Source organism: Gossypium hirsutum, chromosome D13 (genome assembly GCF_007990345.1).
Source record: "Gossypium hirsutum isolate 1008001.06 chromosome D13, Gossypium_hirsutum_v2.1, whole genome shotgun sequence".
Taxonomy (NCBI): domain Eukaryota; kingdom Viridiplantae; phylum Streptophyta; class Magnoliopsida; order Malvales; family Malvaceae; genus Gossypium; species Gossypium hirsutum.
Window position 1 is genome coordinate 45,176,053 of NC_053449.1, and position 3,962 is coordinate 45,180,014.

Sequence of the window (3,962 nt, forward strand, 5' to 3'; positions counted from 1 at the left end):
TTTCCCCTACCCTCGATTGACTGTTTAGTTGATGCTTCTACAGGTCACAGATGATGAACTTTATGTACTCTTTCTCAGGTTACAATTAGATTCTTTTGGATCATAGCGACAAGGAAAAGCGTCCTTCATCACTAAAAAGGGCTTTTTTGCTATCGACTTATGCCTTTTGGCCTCAAGAACACGAGAGAGACCTATCAAAGATTAGTAAATAGAATATTCAAAAACTAGATAGATGACGGGCTCGAGGTATATGCATATGACACGTTAGTAAAAAGCGAGTCAATGGGGCAGCATGTGCAAAGCCTATCGGAGACAGTTGCAGTCATAAGGGCTCACAACATGAAGCTAAACCTTGAGAGTGTGCCTTTGGTGTGCAAGTTGGTAGGTTTTTAGGCTTTACAATTGTAGAAAGGGGGATACAGGTGGAACTGGAGAAGATCCAAGCAATCACGGAAATGTCTCCTTCGTGAACTACAAAAGATTCATTTCCTGGATGGCATACAAGTGTCTCCCTTTCTTCAAAGCTTTAAGAACCACCTTCTCGTAGATCAAAGAATCTTAGGTAACCCTTAAGGAATTAAAACTATATCTCACCTCTTCTCCACTTTTGAAGCCACCCCGGGTATAAAAAACCCTCTACCTGTATTTGGCTACCTCGAAGGAGATAGTCGCAACAGTGTTGGTTAAGTCGAAGGGTGTCTATAACACTACTAACCTGTATCCGTCACTGAAATAGGGTTACAGAGTATTATCATCAAAACGTAACATAAAAACATACATTTCCAAACATCAATGTATACATAGCATAATTCATTCATATACATGAATATTGTCCCTTAATCGAGCCCTCAAGGCCTTAGAATCACTTTATAAATGATTCAGGACTAAATCAAAAAAAATTGAAACATAGAGGAAAAGGTTAGAAAATTCAAAATTGTAGGGGTCACACAGCCATGTGGCCAAGCCGTGTGACTCACACAGTTGAGACATACGCCCAAGTTTCAGGCCGTGTAATAATTGAAATAGGGACACACGGCCGTGTCCCAACCTGTGTAACTTTTTGAGTTGGGTCACACGGCCAAGCCACACACCCATGTGCCATGTTGTGTAACGCTCAAAATGACCTCACACTCCCATGTGCTAGGTCGTGTGCTAGGTTGTGTAACTGCCTGAGTTGCAACATTTAAAATCTACAAGGGACACACAACCATGTCGGTTGGTCGTGTGTCACACACGACTAAGACACACGCCCGTGTCTTAGGCTGTGTAGAAAAGAAATTGGCCAAATTCAAGCCATTTCCTTCACCCAGTTCAAGCATGTATCTAAACACAATTTGCACATATAACCAAGACATTAATACATGCCAAAACATGCATAAGATGACCAATTCACTATACCGTTAATCCATACAACCAATATGCCAATAAGGCACCTCAACCAATATCTAAACATATGCATATTTGGCCATACATCAACCATAGGCATCTAACTTATTTCAATACATAAACATACCGCAATTGACCACATTTCAAGCATACTATCACTTACCACTTTGGTCAAAAAAAATGCATCAACTTGACCATATTATTATCCAACCACAAGTTATTAAAAGTACCAAAAGTAACACAAATTCAAAGCAAAATTTACATGCCATAAACACCAATTAGTCATTAAACATAATCCATCTATACATGCCATTATAAACCGATCGAGCTTCCGATAATCTATAAAACATAAGCGAGAAAACTACGTAAGCATATAATGCTTAGTAAGTTCGTATAACATGAACATAACTTACCATTTCAATGCATAACTTTACAATTAAACATGATACAATCCAACCAATAGCTTGGCACAAGCCTAAGCGTCATCGGCAACAATTGTTAGTGTTTTAACACATAATTCAATAGACTTATCACATGTTAAGGTAAATTCACTTGAACATAATGCCATTGGAGTCATACTTTCCATAAACATGGATATACATTCATAGATCATTTCATACCTTTCTATAGGTTTATAGCATAGCCATTGAAACACTTACCCTTCCTTCCCTTTTTATGCCATTGAACCACTTAGAATAATATTGGATACACGGGAAAGCTCACACAAAGTGTGCTAAACATATGGTCGAAACCATTCCGTTTCCTTTTCCTTTACATCATTGCTCACTCGAGCCATAGAATGGGTTTGCTCACGCAAGCTGGCAGCCGACATATAATCTACATGATGCCGCTCACACAAGCTGACGATTATTCGCAACGTATACCTAAACTCAACCATTGATAGGACATTCAGGACCAACACCCAAAACATGGTAACCTTAATGACATATCATTTGTACCCTATATATTCCTAAGGATCAAACAGGGCTTGATAATCGTCGAAACGTCGTTGGATTTCCATTGTTTCATGACATGATAAATTGCACAATAGCATATACATCAAAATAACATTAAAACGTTATTTAAACATACAAACTTACATCAATTACGAAGATGTCGAAATAAGATCAACTAATCCGAGGCTTTAGCTTTTCCTCGATTTAGATCCGTATGAGGTTTATCTTGATCTAAGTAAGCAAATTCAATCTATTTAGTACTCCTAATATTCAATTTAGTCTAAAATTCATACTTTAGTAGATTTACATTTTTACCCCTAATATTTTAGCTTCTTTACAATTTAGTCCTTAAGCTCGTAAATTGACATTTATGTAAATTCATCTCTATTTCATGCTAGCCAGATTACCTAAGGACTTATACAACCTCATACAAATAAACATTTCACAAATTTATCGTGGTATTTTACTACTTTTACAAGTCCCTAAATGGTAATTTCATCAAAAATCATTTTACAAAACTTGTTTATTTAACAACAAGGACTCATAATCTTTCATTAAAATTCAAAAATATACAAACATGTTCATGTAAAAACCCTAATCCTTTAACACTTTTTCAAATTAGTCCATGGGCTAGCTAGATTAAGTTACAATGATCCCAAAAACTTAAAAATAATTAAAAAGGGGACAAAAACCATTTACATGCATGCTAGCAAAGTGACCGAACCATGAAACCCTAGCTATGGCCTTTCTCCCTTCAAATTTTTGGTGGACGAACTCTTAGGAATATGATACTTTTGTTTGTTTTATTTTAACATAAACTATTTTATTAAATTACAAACTTAACCTTTATTTAACACCAAAATTTTATTAATACATAGCCATATACTTCCACTAACTTCATCAATGGTCTAATTACCTTCTAAGTCCTTACACATTAAAGTTTCATAGCTAATTGATAACTTTAACTTATAGAACTCGAGTCCTTTTTACTTAATTAAGCATGGAAACGTCGAAATTTCTTAACGAAATTTTTATACGATCCTACTAACATACTGTAGACATCAAAATAATAATAAAATAATAATTTACTTGTCAGATTTCTTGTCCTAAAACCAATATTTTGATTTAACTAAAAACAGCTTGTTACAACTCTCTCCCTAAAGGAATTTTCGTCCCCGAGAATCTTACTAGAAAAGAGGTTTGGGTATTGCACTTTCATAGCTTCTTCTGGTTCCTAGGTAGCTTCTTCTATACTGTGTCATTGCCAAACAACTTTCACTAAATCTATGCTTTTATTTCTCAATTCTTTAACCTCTTGAGCTAAAATTCTACTCGGTTCTTCATTGTACGTCATATCAGGCTGAATCTCAGGTTCAACAGCTGAAATTATATGCGAAGGGTCTGATCGATACCGTCGTAGCATAGATACATGAAATACATTATGAATCTTTTTTAACTCTAATAGGAAAGCTAATCTGTAAGCTACTGGCCCGATTATTTTAGTGATCTCAAACCACCTGATAAACTGCTAACTTAGCTTTCCTTTACGATCGAATCGAAGAAATTTCTTCTAGGGTGATACTTTCGAGAACACTTTGTCACCGACTGGAAATTCAATGT